Genomic DNA, 24,128 nt, shown 5'->3' on the forward strand with positions numbered 1-24,128 from the left:
CACACTTGGTTTATGCGGAAATAGATGGACGTAGATTAAGCAGATTTACCCAACTGTCCTTGACCGTGGACATGGCTATTCGAATAGTTTTACACTCTGCAGAGGTAGTACGCTCGACCCATGAGATCCGGGAAACTTCCATGTCATCCACGACTCACGATATATATCATACCCGAGGTAAGTACCCGATCAATGCCTTTCCCCCGACGATACTAGACAAAGAGGTCCATTCGATTAGTACCCAGCCCACATGTTGTACGTCTTATGAGCACCGACTCTCGACAGTACCAACCATGCGGGGACCAACGGTGTGACTGGAACTCATATCCGTCCCATAAGGGGTAACGTGCTCGTACTGGTAAGGTTGTGACGGTCGACACATCATAAATCTAATCCCATTTCCGAAACCATACTCACACAAATACCGGGTGCATCACTTCACCAAAAGTGACCACCTATCTCATCATCACCCTCGGGCATTAGTGGCACCCGACGGGGATTTCATAAACTCTTGCTTTATGTCATCAATGTGCTTATGATAATATTACTTCTATCTTTACTTGTCAACATGATAATAGCATGACCCTCAAGGGGTAGGATCAAGCTCAATGCAAGTGCTCTGGGGGAGCCATCGATAAAATCATATCAAATGATTACCGGCACTTATGATCATATGCAACGGAAATACTTGCTATTTTAATCATGCAAAGTAACATATACTCAATCATGGTCAAAGGGTTGCTTGCCTTGGTCAGCTAGGTATCCGAGGTCTTTAAGGTCTTCCGTTCCGATTCCCTCGTCACACGGATTTTCTATTGTCGATAAAACAATAAATAATAAATAGCTCACAAAGGAACAGATCACAAAGTCATTTTAAAAATGTTCTTTATTACTGATAAATCTAAGTTATCATTTTGAAAAATATTTGCCTTAATCTCTCTTGTAGGAAAAATTTTAAAATTAACCAAACAGAAGCAAAAGTATTCCAATTTAGTCCTTTTTATTATTGTAAAACAGAATAGTTGTAGAAAAATTCATCCATTCATTTTATTAAATACTACATATTTTTAGAAGAATAATAGTGAAAGAATTATATTTTTACACTGGTTAGCTGTTTTTATAAAAATCTTAGAAACAAGGTTTTAAAAATAAAAAGAAAATCGGCTAACTCCTGGCCTGGCTCGGCCTGGAGCTGGGCTGGCCCATGGACAGCCGACAGCCTGCCCAGTCACGCGCGCCATCAGGTTTGAACCTGACGTGCGGGGCCCTACGGTCAGTAGCTGTGGGCAGCGCGGGGGAGGAGGCTAGGCCACCGACAGGTGGGGCTCACCTGTCGGGGTCATCTCCTACCTCTGGCCACATAGGAGGAGGAGCATGCCGGCAAGGTTGCCGAGTCTCTCAAGCCCCAACAAGGACTAGAATGGGTTCGCCTTGTTGTCGCCTACCTGCTGGAGGTCGAAACAAGGTCGGAGAGGCAGGGGTTCGCCGGCGACAAGGAGGCCGTGACGGAGGAGTTTCGGGAGGTGGTCGAGGAGGTGGCTAAAGACACGGAAATGCCCAGGCGAGTCGGGGGAAAGCTTCCTGGAACTAAGGGGATCAGTTTGGTGGGTCGAGGGACGCAAGAGCCGTCGTGTAGCCGGAGATGGACTGGAGCTCCGAGGCGGAGGGGCCTCGGTCGATCTCGAGCACCGGGGCTCTGCTGGGTTGCTCGGGTGGCTAAGGAGGTACTAGTGATCGTGGTGAAGCTATCTGAGGGGTGCTGGAGCGAGGGGGAGAGCTATTTATAGGCCCGCGACGGTAAGCCGATTCTGGAGCGCCGGTGACTCACCGTGGCGCGCATGGGGGTGCAGAGAGAGGCTGGGCCGAAACCACGGTCTCATGACTTGGTTTTGGACTACCAGAGCCATCTGCTATAGAGGGAGAGAGGGGGAAGTCGTGCATTCGTGGCCATGCAACCTTGGCCGAATCTGGTGCGCGCGGGCACGCGTCACACGAGCTCTAGCGCGGGAGAGGAGGGGCCCTGAGGCTTTCTTGACGCAGAGGGGTTGTCGGGGTAGAGGTTGGACACCTCGGGGGAGGCTGGAACTGGCCGAGAGCATCGCCCCACCTCGGTGGCTTCCTGCAGCACGCCCAGAGCGCAGTTTTGGCATGCCATGACATGCTGGTGCACTCTATGGCACTTTGGACGTGTCTAGCATGTTCTGGCACTGGCTGGGAGTGTGGCTAGCCGTTTGGGTCTTGCGGGAGCTTCGGCTGGTCAAGGGAGACAGGAAATACTGGTGCTGTCAGCCTTGAACTGAAGCTTAAATTGGGGTATTTGGCCTTTCCACTTTGAACCAGTGAGGGGCCAGTTGACTGGGGTTATATATGGATACTGTCCACCTAATATATAAGATTGGAGCAAAGGGGTTGGGTTTAACTGTGGCTAAGATGGCTTTTTTCCATCTGTCAGAAGGTGCTCGATAGTGGTTTGAGGGGGTTGCACCCCACCAGTGGTGCTGCAACTTAACAGGTTTGGGTTTGGTGCTAAATCACGGGGTTTCACCAAGTTTGAGCTCCATTGGACAAGTTTAGCTTTGTAAACTTGAAAACACTCCAATATGACCAGATATGTCCCTTCCAAAGAGAGTGTGGGCAAACTTAGTCCCACAAATCCCATTTTTGGTGTGGAACCGTCATTTGAGGTATTAGGCACTCCTGCAAAGTCTCAGCATTATTGGATAAACTTTTCTATGTAGAGTTACTCTATCTTGATTCTGGACAGAAGGGGTTTTTGGGTTATTTGGGGTCCTTAATCACCTTGGATCAAGGTGAAACTTTATGTGGACACCAAATATGGCTTAGGGATACCACTCAATCTTTCTAGGATTTTATTGAGAATATTTCCTTTGGAAATATTTCAAAACGTCAAAACAGATAGAAATAGCTTTCATGGTTTTATTCAATAATTATAATATAAAATAGGTTTAAAAATCTTATGTGTGGAAAATATATGTCCTTCTAATCATCACCAAATTTAATCAGATTTTTCTAAGGCGGAAAAGTATTTTTCCATGTAGGAATACCAATTCTGGCCTCAAAAATGAACATGCAATTAAATTAGGAAAACAATTATAAAAATAATTATTTTTGTGGTTTTGGAATATAAAGATAAGTAAAAATCAGATCACCTACTTTGAGTAGAAACCAACCTTGCCATCAGGGACAGGTAGTGCAACTCAAAGTAGGGTTTTACCTTGACTAGAATCAACTAAAGGTTTTTAGAAATAATTCAATATTGTGAAATGGGGTTTTTATCATCAGATGATCACACTCACAAGCATACAATGACAATCATGGCACTTACATCATTAGTTTTGAAAAAGTTTTAACAAGCTCAGATTTCACAATACAGATAAATGATAGTAAAAACATGGTGTGACAGACATATCCCCCTTACAAGAATCTCGTCCCCGAGATTCCTGAGCTAGGTGTTAAAAACGTGTGGAAACTCATATCGGAGATAGTCTTCACGCTCCCATGTAGCTTCGGCTTCGGTGTGGTTACTCCATTGAACCTTGAAAAACTTGATGGTACGGCTTCTGGTGCAACGCTCTGCTTCATCTAGAATGCGGATCGGCCTCTCGCGGTAGGTGAGGTCAGGCTGAAGGTCAATGGCCTGGTGGTTAATGTCCTTGTAAAGATCGGAACGACTTGGCGCTTGAAGACACTTCCGAAGTTGTGACACGTGGAAGATGTTGTGCACACCTAAAAGTTCTGGAGGTAGCTCCAACTGATAAGCAACTTCTCCACGCCTTGTCGTGATCTCAAAAGGTCCAATGAACCTTGGAGCGAGTTTCCCTTTAACATGGAAACGCTTGGTTCCCTTGAGAGGTGTGACACGGAGGTACACCAGATCTCTGGGAAGGAACTCCACATCCCTTCGGCGAGAATCCGCATAACTCTTCTGTCGTGACTTGGCTGCTTTCAGATTTTCTCGGACCAATTGCACCTTCTCTTCTGCCTTGTGCAAAATTTCCTGCCCAAAAATCAGCCCTTCACCGGTTTCATACCAGTTGAGCGGGGTGCAACACTTTCGTCCGTATAATACTTCAAATGGGGCCATCTGGAGACTGGACTGGTAGCTGTTGTTGTATGAAAACTCAACGAATGGCAGACAGTCTTCCCATTTGGCTCCATGCGCCAAGACGCTTGCGCGGAGCATATCTTCGAGTATCTGATTCACTCTTTCCGTTTGTCCGCCCGTTTGCGGGTGGAAAGCGTTGCTGAAGGAGAGCTTGGTTCCGACGGCTTCTTGGAACTTTTTCCAAAACCTCGAGGTGAACTGCGTTCCTCGGTCAGATACAATCTCCTTGGGAACTCCATGAAGGCTTACTATACACTCGATATAGAGACTAGCTAGCTTGTTCCCATCGTAAGTGGTATTGACAGGGATGAAATGGGCCACTTTGGTCAAATGGTCGATGATAACCCATATAGAGTCATGGCCTCTCCTTGACCTTGGTAAGCCGGTGACAAAGTCCATGCCTATCTTGTCCCACTTCCATTCTCGCACTTTGAGAGGTTGTAGCAGTCCTGCGGGTCGCTGATGCTCAGCCTTGACTTGTTGGCGCACGTCGCACTTGGCAACATAAGACGCTATTTCCCTCTTCATGCCATGCCACCATAATCTTTCTCGGAGGTCTTGATACATCTTGGTACCACCGGGGTGAATAGAGTAGGGTGTATCATGTGCTTCCTGTAGGATTAAGTCCTTGAGTTCAGCCTTGTTGGGTACGCATAAACGTTTCCCAAACCACACTACTCCTTGCTCATCCACCGAGAATCCTGGGGCCTTGCCTTCTTGAATCTTCTTCTTGATGCCTTCAATTCTTTTATGACCCTTCTGGGCCTCTTTGATATCATCCGCCAGCGTTGGTTTGACTTCGAGGTTATCTAGGAATCATGATTCAACTAGTTCCAACCCGAAGTTATCCAATTCTTCATATAAGGCGGGTTGCCTTTCCTTGAGCATGACGTTCAAGGTGCTGGTTTTCCGGCTTAAGGCATCAACCACTACATTGGCCTTACCAGGGTGATATTGGATGTTGAGGTCGTAGTCTTTGATTAACTCCAACCATCTTCGTTGCCTCATATTCAATTCCCTTTGGGTGAAGATATACTTTAGACTTTTGTGGTGAGTGTATATTTCACATCACTTCCCAAGAAGGTAATGTCGCCACGTCTTCAGAGCATGCACTACGGTTGCTAACTCGAGATCATAGGTGGCGTAGTTCTCCTCATGCGGGCGCAGTTGCCGTGACAGGTACGCCACAACTCTGCCATCCTGCATCAGTACCCCACCGAGTCCGGTCCTGGAGGCATCACAATATATCACAAACTCCTTGCTGATATCTGGTGTGGCCAATACCGGGGCGATGGTTAGTCTCTTCTTCAACTCTTGAAAGCTTGCTTCACACTTTGGCGTCCATTCGAACTTCTTGCCTTTCTTCAAGAGCTGAGTCATGGGTCGAGCGATGCGGGAGAATCCTTCTACGAATTTGTGGTAATATCCCGCGAGTCCGAGGAAGCTCCTGACTTCCTTCACGTCAATTGGCGATTCCGAGTTGGTTACCGTAGTACTCTTGGAGGGATCAACTGCCAATCCACTTGTTGTCATGGTATGACCCGAGAATCCAACTTCATTCAGCCAAAACTGGCACTTGCTGAACTTGGCATAAAGTTGGTGCTCTCGAAGCTTCTCCGGTACTAACCTCAAGTGTTGCTCATGCTCTTCTTCAGACTTGGAAAAGATTAATATGTCATCAATGAACACGACGACAAACTTGCCCAGGTATTCCATGAAGACCTTATTCATGAGGTACATGAAGGAAGATGGGGCATTAGTCGACCCAAAAGACATGACAGTGCATTCGTACAGACCGTACCGGGTCACGAATCCAGTCTTGGGTATGTCTTCGGGTCGGATCTTCAGTTGGTAACTAGTAAAATGTCTGTGCTATGCTACGGAACCACATGAAAGTAGAGCCAAAAGTAGTTTCTCATTGTTCAGTTATTCGAAACATCCAATCAAGATCTTCTAAAGTTACATAAGAAATAACGGTTTATTTGTTTCCTTATCATATGTATTAAAGGACATTGTTGTACTTCGAAAGGTAAGCCAAAGCATTAACAATATGTTTGCTTGTTGCATCATCATTTTATCGATGCCCTATGTTCTGAACTTTAGTACATTCAATAGGTTACGAGAATCAGCATTTGAGATCTCTTCACACTTTACTGCATCCCCATTTAAAATGGTATGCCCCATTAACAACATTCCTTGAAAAACCACGCTTATAGATTTGAGAGGACTGAAAATCAACATAAGCCATGCTTACATACTACCAAAATGATGTATGCATGTAGGTTAAATAATTCAAGGATGGATAGCATGAGATAATAACTGGAGTTCTATAAACGTATGAAGATTTGGTGTCCAACATCACATCATTTTCCACCCTATGCTACACATGAGGATTGATGAAATACACAACGAGAGAAGAAGCGACATAAAACACATTAATGCAAAGTCATCAGATGATAAGCAAAGATAATTACACATAAAACTTTCCATCGAGAGTGCATAATATATATTCAATATGCCAAAAGAAGAGTCAAAGAAACGAATATTGACGATTGCACATATATTTGTGTTGGAGGAGAGCCCATGTAAATTTACTCGACATTTGATGTATCGAGGCCTCTCTGGTTGTCTGTCTACCGCCTCCGTGGCATTGACCGTTGTTTATAAGATATAATAGTCACATCTCTCCAAGGAGTCGTGAAACGCCATGGAGCTATGGATGGACCTTGAGCATTACTTTAAGGCAACACTCGCCATGACAACAGTGGTCGTGGCTGATGTGTAGGTGGGTGAATAGGTGCTCGTGCTCGACACCGCCTATCCACTTCCTATGCTCCTCAATGTTGTCGAGTATGTGCATCAGTGGCCCCGCTACCCAATGTCTCCAATCCCATCGTGAGAGGGTATTGCTCCGTGAAACTCTCCTCGCCTGAGCCGCACCTGTCATCCTCGCCGAGGATAGTGGCACTCTTCATGCGCTTCTTATTGATATTGCTTCTCGAGAAGGCTCAATGGGTTGAGTGGTCTTCTGCACTCGCTCTAGCTCATTAGGCTGCTGCTTAGTGGAGCTCCTATCGAACGCTCTGCGTGTTAAAAATGTCAGACCAACGCACAAAGCGCCCCTATCTCGGATAGCCTAGTTGGGCATAACGGCATTCTTTATCCTACGAGGAGCACTCTCGCGACAACCCTAAAAAGCAATGTAGCCACCCGACTGTTGTACCTTACCTTCCTGGTAAATGTAGCGGACACGTCACCCTCGTAACCAATTTTTGTTTTTATTTTTCTTTTGATCAATTTTAAAAAACACATTTTTTTACAATACAAACAATTAAATTTATTTTTTTAACATTTTTTAAAGTTTTGAACATTTAATAAATTGTGTTTTTTCAAATTTCTTAAAACTGCAAACATTTTTTGATAAAACAATATAGTTTGAAAATGTGAACAATTTTCGAAAACACAAACATTCTTTTGAAAAACAATTTTTAAAATTTCAAACAATTTTTGAAATTTCAAACAATTTTTGAAATTTCAAACAATTTTTGAAAACAATTTCAAACAATTTTTGAAAACACAAACATTCTTTTGAAAAAAAATAAAAAATGACAAAAACTAAAAGGGCCATTCCAAATCCCTGGCTTCCGATGCGATTTGGCAAAGCGTTCTTGCTTAGGCCGCGGAAGGGGTAAGAGCCTAAGAAGCCGAGTCGAGCTAGTAGCAAAGGAGGCCGTAGTGCTCGCAGGTGGAGAGTAGTTGTGTCTGCATTTTAGCTACACGATCATTTAAGCCCAAACCAGCTATGTGAGCGGTCGGAATTATTAAGTGCCGTCCAATTAAGTTGCCTAAAGAAAGCAATCAATTACTCCCTCGGTATTAAAATATAGGACGGGGCTACATGCAAGTCATCTCACTTTTAAATTTAGATTAGTTTTGGACCGCTTCACGAAAATCCTATGAATGTGGCCCTTCTTCCTCATCTCTTCTTCCTCATCAGACCACCACACGGGCTACCGGCCTAACTACTTGCGACGACCACCCGCAGTCGGCGGTGCTTCCGTGGAGCCTCGCGACCCCGCACTCCCCAGAACTACCCCCATCGCCGATCTTGACTCTGCCCGTGGCCATCCCTATAGCCCTAATATCGACGAAAATTTTCTCCGACCTAGTTGCACCATTGCCCCACCATCGCTCTTCTTCTGCCCTCACTTTCCACCCTAAGATAGATAATGGGATATCCCTCCGGCGAGACCCTTCCTTCTCCTTCCTCCTCTCTTGCCTCCTTCCTTCTCTTTTCTTTTCCTTCAAAATCGCCACGATAGCTAAAGTCAGTCGACTGACACTTATTAGCTATTGTGCAAAATACAAGATGTCTTATATTTTGATTACAGAGGGAGCACACACATGAAGCTTGACATTCTCAAATAATAACAAAAACATACGAAGCTTGACCTAGTAACAACTTACGCTTGCATGCATCCATCCACCATGCTGCCGTCCCTAGGCACGCACGCATCCATAGTTCCATTATCCATACACCGCGCCGCTGCACAGCCATCATCCAACATACTTGCATGGATACGTCTACCGGCTGTTGCATCTCCTGTACCTGCATGCAGTATCCATGTGCAGCACGATTCCATAAAGCACTTGCGCGTGTGTCTTCTGTGTATATGTACACAGTACACCACTGGGTAATGAGAAAATCAACTCGTAAAACTCATCTGTGTGTCAATCAATGTTGTCCTTGCCAAGCGCACGCACTGCACGGTCGCCAAGCTCCATGCATGCTGCCCGTGCTCAGAGTGTCCGCATTGACGACCGGGGACTCTGCCATGGTGCTTCTCCTCCATGACCTCGACCACGTCACGAGCATGCATCCCCGATTTGTCGGTGCTCGGCCTCCGTGACTATGTTCCGGATGCTAAAGTTCCCATATCATGGGCCCATCTGCCAGTGACCAACGACGGTGAGGGCAGCGATCCAGCCGAGCCTTCCCGGGCCACACGGTTAGTTTGTCTGAGCCACGTATTGGGGCTCGCCGAAGCACCGAGCTGAGCCTTGGCCGTCTCGCCGCCGAAAAGCTTTTGGCTGGCTCAGTCCGGTTCGTGTCCAGCTTGACCACATTCATGGATGTAGTGGTCCGGTGTAACAACAACCTATCCATGATACTACGGTGCTAGGGAAATTGACGGGTCCATGGAAGGTTTAGAATTTTAAACGCTATAGGATGCGAACAGTACAGCAGACCAGTGAAGCGCTATTGGATAAGAGCTGCGGTCGTAATAAAGTTTTTAGGAAACCGGCTACGTGAAGACCAAACTCCCATTGTTTGTTATATATGCATTTTATTTAGGTGGGTCCCATAGGTAATGGGTAGCTTGAAATAGGATGAATAGGTGAGTGAACTCTCCACCAACTCAATCTTTATAAATAGGAAAGATATCCAGATCAGAGGTCGATCTTGGAAAATACCTTAGCTCCATTTAACTGATCGAACAAGTCTTCAATCTTGAGGAATGGGTACTTGTTCTTGATCGTGACCTCATTGAGAGAACGGTAATCGACGCAGAGTCTGATGGTCCCATCCTTCTTGGACATGAAAAGAACAGGTGATGCCCAAGGCGACGCACTTGGACGAATAAACCCTTTCCTGAGTTGCTCATCCAGTTGCTTCTTCAACTCCGCTAGCTCTTCGGATCCCATCCTGTAAGGCTTCTTATAGATAGGCCTTGATCTGGGCATGAGCTCGATGATGAACTCGATGTCTCGGTCAGGAGGCATCCCTGGTAGCTCATCAGGAAAGACATCCGGGTATTCACAGACTATTGGCACTCGATCGAGTCCTTCCTCAGACAGGCTGTTAACCCATGGTATCGAGCGGGTACTGGCTCAGAGACATACTTGACTTTGACCCCTTGATCACTTGTCATGGTAATGGCCCTATTGGCACAGTCCAAGATGCTTTGATGCTTGGCCAACCAATCCATGCCAAGAATTACTTCTAGGCCCTGCGACTTAAGCACAATGAGATCCGCTGAGAAGCTCGTCTCATTGATAACTATCTCGACCTTCCTACACCCTAGGTTGGTCCTCAAAAGTGCTCCCATGGTTTGAATTGCCATATGCCCATGAAGCAAGGTAGGTTCTAAACCACATTTTCCGCAAACTTTTGCGTAACAAAAGAATGCGAAGCACCACAATCAAACAATATTGTTGCTGGGGTAGAGTTGACGAGGAACGTACCCAGAATGTAATCCGGGTCTTCCTGTGCCTCTTCTGCGGAAATATGATTAATCCGCCCCTTGCTGTGATACTGCTAATTGCGGGGAGCCTGATTCATGCCTGGTGCTCCTTGGCCTGGATTTTGCACAATGGGGCGCGGAGCATCGGGTTTCTTGTTGGGGCACTGCCTGGAATAGTGTCATGTTTGTCCACATCAGAAACAGGTTACTTGCGTTAGAAGATTGGCCTTAACTCCACCGTTGTTTGGCGGATTGCTTGCTGGCTTGGCGTTGACTTGCTGCTGAGGCTGGTAATTCTCGCGAAATGTCGGATACTTGTACGGCTCCTGCTGATAGTTGGGTCTTGTTGGAGCTGACTGCCATGGTCGTGGCTTCGTGTTACTCGGTCCTCCATTACCCATTAGCTTGCGCTTACGGGTGCCATCCATGGCACGACGCTTATCTTCCAACATAAGGGCCTTATTAACCAGGTCGCTGAAGGTCCGGCATTCACAAACAACCAGTTGATACTCGAGTGACTGTTGCAGCCCTTCCATAAAGCGTTCCACTTTGGCGGCCTCAGTGCTGACATCTTCAGGTGCGTACCTTGACAGCAGGTTGAACTTCTGCAAATACTCCTTGACAGATCCACTGCCTTGCCTTAAATCTCGGAACTCCCGCTTCTTAATGGTCATCATTCCAGGAGGAATGTGAGCAGCGCGGAATCCATCTTTGAAAACAGCCCAAGTGATGACTTGCCCTGCTCGCATGATCTGAAATCCATCCCACCAAGCTCTGATTGTGTCCCCGAGACAGTGAGAAGCATAAAGAACTGTCTCATGGTCATCAGTGCACTTGACCAGCGCGAGGAGGTCTTCGATAGTACGGATCCAGTCATCAGCATCGAATGGTTCAGTCGTCTCCGTGAATATGAGTGGCGTCGTTCGCATAAACTCAGAGAGAGTTGAGCGACCATTTCCATTCCCGTTCTTCGGTGGGTTGTTTACCAGGGTTTGATCGAGCTGCTGGATAGCGGCATTGTTGGCTTGACGCTCCTCCCGAAGGGCTTGAAGGAACTGAGCCATAGTCAAGCTTTCAGGAGGAGCCGGTGGCGGTGGAACATCGTCTTGCTGCTCGTGGTGATCTCCAGCTTGAGCTTCCCCTCCGGTTCCCTGCTACTGACCTGAAGAGGCAGAGCCGGGGTTGCCGAAGGTGCTGTTGCGAGTAGCATTCACCATCCTGGCCGAAATCATGAGGGATGATGCTCTAGTAAAGAGGGGGTCTCGTGTTGTGCTAGTGTGAAAATTTTAAGCCAATGGTTTTGAAAGAGCTAATGCATTGAATTTGAAAACAAGTGAAGTAGTCGCTCACAAGCTGCCTAAGGCAGAATGTGACTTGCATCTAACAGCCTTACACAACATCCGGGTTCATACAAACCGATACAAGAACTCCTACGCTCGGGGTACATCCTTATTGCCTATGCTGGTAAAGCTAAGCGGCCGACTGTGCGGTCTCATAAGCGGGTTCTGCGGGGTCTTCGTCTTCATCTTCATCTTCATTAGTGCTTCCTTTCTTTGAAGGAGTAGGAGAAGAAAGCGGACCATCACGACGTCTATTGGTTGGCGAGGTAGCGAAGAGCTCGGTGTATTCTTCTGCAGTCAAGCGACGACTCTCAAGAGGAGTGGTCTGAAGCGGTGGTATTCCTCCTCGGAAAGCAAAACCAAGTGGTCCTACGGGTGCTCCTTCCTTCTTCACCTTGCGGTTCTTCATCTTCTCCATGCGAAGCACATCCTTGACTTGGTGCAGCTCTTGGCGAATCCTAGTTGACTCCTTGACCAAAAGGTGCGTCAAAGTTTCGGAGGAGAGACTGAAGTAGGTCTAAAACCTCAGGGGCGTCCCGTCCTCAGAAGATGGGTTGAGTGTCCAACTCCCGTCTACCCCATCCTTAACAAAAGGTAGGTGACGAGTAGCTGGCTCGTCAGCCATCTCGAGAAGGATGTCACGGAGTCGCACAAGCGCCTCTCATGCTGCAGTCTCCATGGCCAACATCAGATCCTCCATCTGTGGTCCTTCAAAGAACCAGCTAGTCGGGGAGTCGTTAGCCTTCACTATCACGTCCACGTGATATTCCTTGGTGTCGGCGTTGACCCAGTGCTCGTGGTAGAGGAAGATGGGCGTGCGGCGTACTTGACACTTCTCGAGGCTATCACTCAAAAGCAGAGGAAAGCCCGTCTCGAGAAGCATCTCAGGTACGGCGGCCATCTACAAGATGTAGAGGAGAGGGTTAGAAAGTTTTTAGTGGTGCAGGTTCTCAGGTTATGGTCTATGTGCACTAATCGTTTCGGCTATCGTCCATGCTACCTAAGGCTTCCTATAGTCAGGATGGCTCTGATACCAGCTCTGTGGGGACCCCGACTTACGAGTCGAGATCTCCGTGCTCAATGATCCCAGAGATCAATGCTCACCGAACACAGATACCGAATAAAAGAGTCTTACATCCAAGTACCGATTATTACAACACATGACCGAATGGTCAAGTTCACAAAGCAGGGCCTAATGCCAAATCACTCTGATACATCTAGTAGCGGAAATCATAGGGGCTAAGCGGGTGCCCATGCCATCAAGCCTACACTGACAGGCATTCCGACTCGGAAGCGTCCTAGTTTGCAGGGGCGTCTCCGAAGACGTACTCATCTCCAAACTCCGGTCCTTCCATGTCTGGTCAATAACATAACCAGTGGCAAGCCAATGAGTACTTTGAATGTACTCGCAAGCAGCCCATGATATGAACAATGAAAGTTAAGGATAACAATATCATGCATTTTTGGTGTAACTCATCTTGGTGGAATGATCATGATTATGCATCAAGTTAAAGAATTACTTTTGAAGAACAGATTACATATCTCAATATATCTGCCGAGGGCTGAACCATCCAGGCTCACTCTATATGCCAAGTTTCCAGACTTGGTCATACTATTACTCTCATAACAACACCTTTTTCATCACCTCACACACACACGCACACTTGGTTTATGCGAAAATAGCTGGACGTAGTTTAAGCAGGATTACCCAACTGTCCTTGACCATGGACACTGCTATTCGAATAGTTTTACACTCTACAGAGGTATTACGCTGGACCCACGAGATCTGGGAAACTTCCGTGTCATCCACGACTCGCAGTATATATCATACCCGAGGTAAGTACCCGACCAATGCCTTTCCCCTGACGATACTAGATTAAGATGTCCACTCGATTGGTACCCAGCCCACATGTTGTACGTCTTACAAGCACCGACTCTGGACAGTACCAACCATGCGGGGACCAACCGTGTGACTAGAACTCATAAAAATGGCATAGTCGTCCTACCTGGCAAGACCCCATCACGAGAGTGACCACACATCACTCCCGCCACTAGTAATGTGGCTCTTTGCTAGCACCGACCAAAGTAATCAACATAGCCCCGTCCCATAAGGGGAAACGTGGTCGTACTGGTAAGGTTGGGACGGTCGACACATCATAAATCTAATCCCATTTCTGAAACCATACTCACACAAATACCGGGTGCATCACTTCACCAAAAGTGACCACCTATCTCATCATCACCCTCGGCCATTAGTGGCACGCGACGGGGTTTTCATAAACTCTTGCTTTATGTCATCAATGTGCTTATGATAATACTACTTTTATCTTTACTTATCAACATGATAATAGCATGACCGTCAAGGGGTAGGATCAAGCTCAATGCAAGTGTTCCGGGGGAGCCATCGGTAAAATCATATCAAATGATTACCGACAATTATGATCATATGCAACGGAAATACTTGCTATTTTAATCATGCAAAGTAACATATGCTCAGTCATGGTCAAAGGGTTGCTTGCCTTGGTCAGCTAGGTATCCGGGGTCTTCGAGGTCTTCCGCTCTGATTCCCTCGTCACACGGATTTTCTATCATCGATAAAACAATAAATAAGAAATAGCTCACACAGGAACAGGTCACATAGTCATTTTAAAAATGTTATTTATTACTGATAAATCTAAGTTATCATTTTGAAAAATATTTGCCTTAATCTCTCTTGTAGGAACATTTTTAAAATTAATCAAACAGAAGCAAAACTATTCCAATTTAGCCCTTCTTATTATTGTAAAACAGAATAGTTGTAGAAAAATTCGTCCATTCATTTTATTAAATACTACATATTTTTAGAAGAATAACAGTGAAAGAATTATATTTTTACATTGGTTAAATGTTTTTATAAAAATCTTAGAAACCAGGTTTTAAAAATAAAAAGAAAATCGGCTAACTCCTGGCCTGGCTCGGCCTAGAGCTGGGCTGGCCCATGGCCAGCCGACAGCCTGCCCACGCGCGCGCACCGTCAGGCTTGAACCTGACGTGCGGGGCGCTGCGGTCAGTGGCTGTGGGCAGCGCGGGGGAGGGGGTTGGGCCATCGATAGGTGGGGCTCACCTGTCAGGGTCGTCTCCTACCTTTGGCCAGAGAGGAGGAAGAGCACGCCGGCGAGGTTGCCGACGCTCTCAAGCCCCAACGAGGACTAGAATGGGTTCGCCTTGCTGTCACCTACCTGCAGGTGGTCGGAACAAGGTCGGAGAGGCAAGGGTTCGCCGGCGATGAGAAGGCCGTGGCGGAGGAGTTTCGGGATGTGGTCGAGGAGCTGGCTAGAGACACGGAAATGCTCGGGCGAGTTGGGGGAAAGCTTCCTGGGGCTAAGGGGATCAGTTTGGTGGGTCGAGGGACGCAGGAGCCGCCGTGTAGCCGGAGATCGACCGGAGCTCCGAGGCAGAGGGGCCTCGGTCGATCTCGAGCACCGGGGCTCTCCTGGGTTGCTCGGGTGGCTAGGGAGGTACTAGTGATCGTGGTGAAGCTATCTGAGGGGTGCTGGAGCGAGGGGGAGGGCTATTTATAGGCCCGTGATGGTGAGCCGATTCGGGAGTGCCGGTGACTCACTGTGGCGCGCATGGGGGTGCAGAGAGAGGCTAGGCCGAAACCACGGTCTCAAGACATGGTTTTGGACTACGAGAGCCATATGCTGCAAATGGGCAGAGGGGGAAGTTGCGCATCCATGGCCATGCAACCTTGGCCGGTTCTGGTGCGCGCGGGCACGCGTCACACGAGCTCTAGCGCGGGAGAGGAGGGGCCCTGAGGCTTTCTTGACGCAGAGGGGTTGTCGGGGTAGAGGTTGGACACCTCGGGGGAGGCTGGAACTGGCCGAGAGCATCGCCCCCACCTCGGTGGCTTCCTGCAGCACGCCCAGAGCGCAGTTTTGGCATGCCATGACATGCTGGTGCACTCTATGGCACTTTGGACGTGTCTAGCATGTTCTGGCACTGGCTGGGAGTGTGGCTAGCCGTTTGGGTCTTGCGGGAGCTTCAGCTGGTCAAGGGAGACAGGAAATACTGGTGCTGTCAGCCTTGAACTGAAGCTTAAATTGGGGTATTTGGCCTTTCCACTTTGAACCAGTGAGGGGCCAGTTGACTGGGGTTAGATATGGATACTGGCCACCTAATATATAAGATTGGAGCAAAGGGGTTGGGTTTAACTGTGGCTAAGATGGCTTTTTTCCATCTGTCAGAAGGTGCTCGATAGTGGTTTGAGGGGGTTGCACCCCACCAGTGGTGCTGCAACTTAACAGGTTTGGGTTTGGTGCTAAATCACGGGGTTTCACCAAGTTTGAGCTCCATTGGACAAGTTTAGCTTTGTAAACTTGAAAACACTCCAATATGACCAGATCTGTCCCTTCCAAAGAGAGTGTGGGCAAACTTAGTCCCACAAATCCCATTTTTGGTGTGGAAACCTCATTTATGTGGACACCTGCAAAGTCTCAGCCTTATTGGATAAATTTTGCTATGTAGAGTTGCTCCAACTTGATTGTGGACACAAGGGGTTTTTGGGTTATTTGGGGTCCTTAATCATCTTGGATCAAGGTGAAACTTTATGTGGACACCAAATATGGCTTAGGGATACCACTGAAATTTTCTAGGATTTTATTGAGAATATTTCCATTGGAAATATTTCAAAAGGTCAAAACAGACAGAAATAGCTTTCATGGTTTTATTCAATAATTATAATATAAAATAGGGTTAAAAATCTTATGTATGGAAAATATATGTCCTTGTGATCATCACCAAATTTAATCAGATTTTTCTAAGGCAGAAATGTATTTTTCCATGTAGGAATACCAATTCTGGCCTTAGAAATGGACATGCAATTAAATTAGGAAAACAATTATAAAAATAATTATTTTTGTTGTTTTGGAATATATAGATAAGTAAAAACCATATCACCAACTTTGAGTAGAAACCAACCTTGCCATCACGGACAAGTGGTGCAACTCAAAGTAGGGTTTTACCTTGACCAGAATCAAGTAAAGGTTTTTAGAAATAATTCAATATTGTGAAATGGGGTTTTTATCATCACATGATCACACTCACAAGCATACAATGACAATCATGGCACTTACATCATTAGTTTTGAAAAAGTTTTAGCAAGGTCAGATTTTCACAATACAGATAAGTGATAATAAAAAGAGGGTGTGACACTTCACTTATATCTTTTGACCTAGGCAATGTTGCTCTAGTGCTTCACTTATATCTTTTAGAGCACGGCGGTCTTGTGTTTTATATAAATTATTAAACTCTTGCACCTCACTTATATCATTTTGGGAGTTCTTTAAACAACATGGTAATTGGTTTAGGTTATGAATTTATTCCTAATACAATAGGCATCCAAGAGGGATATAATAAAAACTTTCATATTAAGTGCATTGAATATGATGAGAAGTTTGATTCCTTGCATGTAGTTTTGAGATGTGAAGATGGTAATATGAGAGTCATGCTAGTAAGTAATTGTGAATTAGAATAAATACATGTGTTAAAGCTTTTGATTCCCGTAGCATGCACGTATGGTGAACCGTTATGTGATAAAGTCGAAGCATGATTTGTTTAATGATTGTCAACCTTTGTGTGGAGGTCGGGGTCGCGCGATGGTTAACTCCTACCAACCCTTCCCCTAGGAGCATGCGTCTAATACTTTGCTTCGATGACTAATAGGCTTTTGCAATAAGTATGTGAGTTCTTTATGACTAATGTTCAGTTCACGGATTATACGCACTCTCACCCTTCCACCTTTGCTAGCCTCTCTAGTACCGCGCAACTTTCGCCGGTACATTAAACCCACCTTCCTCAAAAAACCACCATATATTATCCTCAAAACAGCCACCATATCTACCCATTATGGCATTTTCATAGCCATTCCGAGATGTATTGCCATGCAACACCACCGTCTAGTTTTTATGACACTCACCATCACTTCCATTTTGCTTATAGTCATACTTTGTTCTTCATAGAGATTCTCCTATTTTGTCACTTTCATATAACTAGTGGTATTACATCATTTGCGCAACCACTTAGTTTTCTTTTTGAGATTTCATAGACTTATAGCTCTAGTGCATTTGTTGCATATCAATCCCTACTCACTCACATTGCTATCTATTGATGGGCATCTCCATAGCCCGTTGATATGCCTAGTTGATGTGAGACTATCTTCTACCTTTCTTTTTGCAACTTCCACCACACTCTATTGCACCTATAGTGCTATATCCATGGCTCACGCTCATGTATTGCGTGAGAGTTGAAATGGTTTGAGAACATAAAAAGTGTGAAACAATTTCTTGATTTTCATCGGGGTTGTGCATGATTTAGATACGTTGTGTGGTGAAGATGGAAGCAATTTTGAAAGGAAGCAATTGCCTTATTAGTATGCTTGAAATATTATTGTTTTTATCTCAATATTAGATTTTTGTTTTGAGTCTTATGGATCTGAATATTCATGCCATAATAGAGAATATTACATGGATAAATATGTTAGATATCATTCCACATCAAAAATTCTATTTTTATCATTTACCTACTCGAGGAAGAGCAGGAATTAAGATTGGGGATGTTGATACGTCTCTAACGTATCTATAATTTTTGATTGTTCCATGCTATTATACTATCTGTTTTGGATGTTTTATATGCATTAATATGTTGTTTTATATTATTTTTGGGACAAACCTATTAACCTAGAGCCTAGTGCCAGTTTTCATTTTTTCCACGTTTTTGAGTATTGCAGATAAGGAATGTTAAACGGAGTCCAACTGGAACAAAATCTCCGGAAAGATTTTTCTTGGACAACAAGACACCTAGGAAACTTGGAGTAGGGGGCAGGGCACCTGTCGGGAGGCCACAAGCCTGCAGGGCACGCCCTAGGGGGTGGTCGAGCCCCTTGGCTTGTGGGTCCCCTGCTGGCCTCCTAACCCTATTATTTGGCCTATAAATTCCCAAATATTCCCATATCACAAAAGAGAGCAACGAAAATACTTTTCCGCCGCCGGGAGCCTCTGTTCCCGAGAGATCCAATCTGGGAGCCTTTTTTGGAAATCTGTGAGAGAGGGAATTGATCATGGAGGGCATCTACATCAACTCCAATGCCCCTCCCATGAAGCGTGAGTAGTTCACCATAGACCTACGGGTCCATAGCTAGTAGCTAGATGCCTTCTTCTCTCTCTTTGATCTTCAATACCATGTTCTTCATGATGTTCATGGAGATCTTTTCGATGTAATACTCTTTTGTGGTGTGTTCGTCGAGATCCGATGAATTGTGAGTTTATGTTCAGATTATCTATGAATATTATTTGAGTCTCTTCGAAATTCTTATATGCATTATCTCATATCTTAGCAAGTCTCTTTGAGTTATTGGTTTGGTTTTGCCAACTAGATTGGTAATTCTTGCAATGGGAAAGTGCTTAGTTTTGGGATCAATCTTGCGGTTTCCTCACCAGTCACAAAGTAGGGGTAGTGAGGCACGTATTGTATTGTTTCTATCGAGGATAAAAAGATGGGGTTATCATCATATTGCTTGAGTTTACCCCTCTACATCATGTCATCTTACTTAATGTGTTACTCTGTTCTTCATGAACTTAATACTCTAGATGCAGGCAGGAGTCGGTCGATGTGTGGAGTAATAGTAGTAGATGCAGAATCATTTTGGTCTACTTGACACGGACGTGATGCCTATATGCATAATCATTGCCTTAGATATCTTCATAATTACTCACTTTTCTATCAATTGCTCGACGGTAATTTGTTCACCCACCGTATTATTTTCCTTTATGAGAGAAGCCTCTAGTGAAACCTATGGCCCCCGGGTCTATTTTCCATATTATATTTTCACATCTATCAACCCAAAATACCAAAAATACTTTGCTGAAATTTATTTACTTTTGTTTCCGCAATCTCTTATATCTATCTCTATCAGATCTCATCCTTGCAAATAACTCTGAAGGGATTGGCAACCCCTTTATAGCGTTGGGTGCAAGTGTTTGATTATTTGTGTAGGTACTATTATTGGAGCCTTTCTTGTTCCTCCTACTAGATTGATACCTTGGTTCTCAACAAACTGAGAGAAATGCTTATCTACTTTGCTGCATCACCCTTTCCTCTTCAAAGGAAAACCAACGCAAGCTCAAGAGGTAGGACCTACTTCCATGTATGAGGAACTTGAAGATGCTAGTGAAGATGAGATTCCAGCTCCTCCTAAGAAGAAGCTCATGGCTGATGCTATGCCCATGAAATCTGCTCCTAATACTCCTCCTAAGGCTAAGAAGACAGTAGCTCACCAAAAGACTACAAAGGACAATCATGCAGCTGCTAAGAAGAAAGGCCCTCCTTTAGTGCCCCTGCTGCACAGGAAGAGGAAGATGAGGATGCAACCATTCTCAGGAAGCTCCAACCATATCTGCCAATTCATAATGATGCTCATCCTATAGCTGAAGACATGAAGAATAGGAAGGATGCAGGTCTAAGGAAGTGGAGAGCTACTGACCCTTATGATGTCCAAAGGAGACAATGTTGTTGATCTAAGGTTTCACACCAAGGAACAACAATATTTCTATGAGACCGTCTTGTTTGATAAATGTCCAGCTGTCAGTGATATGAGATATGTTGGCTGGGCTTATATCAAAGTCAATGAAGACTACTTTCCTCATGTGCATGACAATTTCAAATCTGTGGACATTGAAGATTTTGTTGGAAAGGAGATGACCTCATGGAATGATGAGCTGATCATGCAATTCTACTCGACTGTTCATTTCTCTGGAGATGGTTCCATTGTCTGGATGACGGATGGTCACCGATATGAGTCAACAATTGATGAGTGGGCCACTATCATTGGTGCCCCTAAGGAAAAAGAGAGTGATATTGATGTGTATTCTGAAGCAAAGAAGATTCACAACTCTATGGCCAACATGTACAACCCAATTCCTCACGATTATTTGGCTAGTCACAAAATGGGACCTGTATACTTGTTGCAAGCACGAATACCCACAACTAGCACTATTCTGAGACACACCTTGATGCCTAAATCAGGTGATGATAAGATGATCAGAGGACACACCATCAACTTGTTGCACCTCTTGGACACTCACACCAGATTCATAGTGATGGACTTGATAGTAGGGACTATCCGAAGGACTGATGTCGATCAAAAGAGATCATGTGGATATGCCCCATACATTCAGATGTTTATCAATGCCAAGCTAGGCAAGCATGTATATCTCCTTGATCGTCCCCATCTACCTCTTCAACCAGAGTTTGAAGACAATGAAGTGGTGATGGATGACAATGATCCCAGCTCTTCTCGAGCCAGAATGGCAGCAGAGGCAGCAGAAGCTGAGGCTGCTAGAAATAGGCCACGTCGAGTTCCACAGCTCAGAACTCATGCTGAGCAAATGGCATTTCTAGTTAGCTCTATCCAAGCCATGGAGAAGAACATCCAGGAGATTATACTAAATCAGAAGAGCCTTGAGAGAGTTGTGGAGACAAAATTTCATGACATGGCTATGAAGGTTACGGAATTGAACACCATAGTCAAACAGCTTCAACATGAAGTTGACTCAGTGAAGATTCCATGCTCATATGTTGATGTTATCGATGATGACAATGATGATGATGAAGAGTCGCCTGCTCGCACTACCACTCAGTTCGGCACCAGGCCTAGATCAGCTGTTGTTCCCACTCCCGAGACAACGCACACTTCATCAACTCAAGCATCTGCACCTTTAGCTCTAGCTCCAGCTCCAACTCAAGCACCTCTAGTATCCACTCCTCCATCTCCAGGACATTGTGCAGATGACTTTGCGTACGCCATTTTGTCGACTCCATCATCATCTGCCCACAGAGATGAGTAATTATATACCTTTTGAACTTTTTGGTAACTTCTGCCAAAGGGGGAGAAATGTATAGATCATAGACTTCATGTGACAAAGAGCTTTTGGTTTTATTTGCTCTCATTTGGTTGTACAAAATGTTGATCTTTTGGATGACTTTATCCAGTTTCTTTGTGTGATCATACACTTTATCTTGTGTGATGCTACATTACTATTTTTTAGCTATCCATGTGATGATCATTCACTTATCTTGTTGGTGCCATGTGCTTACTATTCATTATTATCTTGTTTGCGCACCAACAAGATGTATGTGACATGGAAGAGTGACCCATGATCCTAATTGATTGTGCCTTTGCATTCAAACACAAACTTTAAATAATGCACAAATTTAGGGGGAGCTCTTGCTTTTCACATACTTCTCAAAGCGTCGATGCTAATCATTGATCATATCTTTTGTCGAAGCTTTGATCTATATGTTGTCATCAATTACCAAAGAGGAGGATATTGAAATCACAAATGCTTCCTAGGGTGGTTTTTGATAATTCATCACAACATATGCATCATTGTACTAATATGTTTTCCATGTATATTTCAGAAAAGTTCAAAAGATGCTTTGGCTAAGAATTATGTGGAGATGCCCCTTGATGCAAGAAAGGAATAGGATTGTATCAAGCTTCAAGCTAGAAGACTCTTCATTTTCTATTTGTGAGAAATCACATTTGAGCCCATAGGAAAGCCAATACTATTAAGAGGGAGTGAGGTATTAAAATGAACTGGTTGCTCGAGTGCTCTAAGTTAGCCACCAAAATACTCAGTCATTTTTCCCACATAACCATTCTGTGAAAATCCACATACTCAAATTCGGTGTCACCAAATTTCATATTCCGGACTCACCGAGTTTGACCTCAGACGAAAACCCTAGCCATTTCCACCAAATCGGTGCAACCGAATCCATATCGGTGCTACCGAGTTTGGGTGACCAACTTTCAGGTTTCTCAATACACAAAATCAGAATTTGTGAGCTTGAGTATCGGTGCCACCGAGTTTGGCCATCTGACTGTTGGCACCTGTTCGGTACCACCGAGTTTCATATATCGGGTCTCACCGAGATTCAAAAGTTGACACCTTTTGTGCTAATCGCTACCACCGAGTTTCCAACTTCGGTGTCACCGAGTTTGCCATTTTGTGTGTAACGGTTGGATTTTGTGTGTTGCCTATATATACTCCTTCACCCATCTCTCATTCGTGGGAGAAGCACTTAGAACACACACTTCATATCCAGATCCATTTTCTAAGAGAGAATCACCTACTCATGTGTCGAGACCAAGATATTCCACTCAAATCATTTTAATCTTGATCTCTATCCTCCCCAAAACTGCTTTCCACCAAATCAATCTCTCCTACCCATGCATATTCTGTGAGAGAGTGATTTTGTGTTGAGGAGACTATCTTTAGAAGCACAAGAGCAAGGATTTAATAGTTCTACCCATCTATTACCTTTTGGAGGGTGGTGCCTGATGGGCATATGTACCTAGGGTAGGGTCACATGCCTGACCTAGATGTCCTACCTAAGGGTACCTCATTAAAGATTTTAAGGTCACAAGGAAGATTCCGACTGGATAGCCGTGGCGTCTAAGTCACTCGGTAAGAAATCACTCAGAGTATTTTCTCCTTCACTCGACAACCAACTTCCACTCGGAAGAAACCAATCAACGCAGAAGACTAGAAGCCACTCCAGGGAGGCCAACAGGCGAGCGTTCGGCTGGTCGTCATGAATAGCATTAATTATGTACGTTATCAGTAAGGTACACCTTTAAACTCCATTGATCGTACCCTTAGATGTTGGGCCTTGGTGAGGGGTAGCACAATCTATATAAGCCACCCCTCCCCTCTGGTACAAGGGTTCTCACCCCGTGTAACGCACATTCTACACTGCAAGAGCTCCCGAGCACTGAGACGTAGGGCTATTACCTCCACGAGAGGGGCCTAAACTCGTACATCTTGCATACAAGCTTGTCGTAGCTAGGACTCTGCCCTCTCCTTTCGTACCCTACACCTTTACTGTCAGGTTCATTCCCACGACAGTTGGCACCCATCATGGGGCAGGCATCTAAGCGACTTCCGGCAAGTTTGCAATCTTCATTCTCCGTCATGTCTTCTGGCTGTGATTTGTTCTTGGGTGGCGAGATCCATTTCGGCGCGCTCGTCTTCGTTGTCGATGACTCGACATGGCTTCAGGAGGCGCCTCTCAACATTGAGGCGCTCCCGATGTGCGGGGCGACGCACTTCCGTGCAAGTTCCTCCGGCGTACTCCTTCAGCATCCGTCGACTCCGGTGTCGACCGTTCGCTCCATAGCTCGTCGTCACAAACAATCCGATCGCTCACGACTTCAGCAATGGGTGAAACACACAATGGCTCACCAGGCGTCACCTCCGTCATCTCCGCAGGTTGCTACAATCGAGCCTGCTGAACCTCTTTGGGGCACGATCCAGTCGGCATCAAATCAGTCTGATGTTCCTTCCGAGTGTGAGAGCTGCAATCCTGCGGTGGAGGTCT

The sequence above is a fragment of the Hordeum vulgare genome, chromosome 7H (genome assembly GCF_904849725.1).
Source record: "Hordeum vulgare subsp. vulgare chromosome 7H, MorexV3_pseudomolecules_assembly, whole genome shotgun sequence".
Lineage (NCBI taxonomy): Eukaryota > Viridiplantae > Streptophyta > Magnoliopsida > Poales > Poaceae > Hordeum > Hordeum vulgare.